This window comes from Octopus bimaculoides, chromosome 4 (genome assembly GCF_001194135.2).
Source record: "Octopus bimaculoides isolate UCB-OBI-ISO-001 chromosome 4, ASM119413v2, whole genome shotgun sequence".
Lineage (NCBI taxonomy): Eukaryota > Metazoa > Mollusca > Cephalopoda > Octopoda > Octopodidae > Octopus > Octopus bimaculoides.
In genome coordinates, this window is record NC_068984.1 from 5,775,406 (window position 1) to 5,775,763 (window position 358).

Below are 358 nucleotides of genomic sequence, written 5' to 3' on the forward strand. Positions count from 1 at the left end.
TATATATATATATATATATATATATATGTTTCCAATATCCCATAGAATCTAGGCATTTTAATAATAAAGACACCAATGTAGAGTCAAGGGCAGCATCCCCATATTTCAACAGTATATATGGACACGCACACACTTACACACGTATAAAGCTAATTGACTCAACGCAGAGACTAAGAGTCAATATGCATCCTAAGAGTCAATATGCATCCTATGCCATTTGTGTGAAATATCCTAATTTTAATTCACCTGAAGAAAACAGTTCTTTCGAATGATGTAATTGACTTGATGACCAATAAAACATGTCTGAAACAGCTGTCGTGAAACTCAGTCCATTTCTGTTATTACACACACACACACA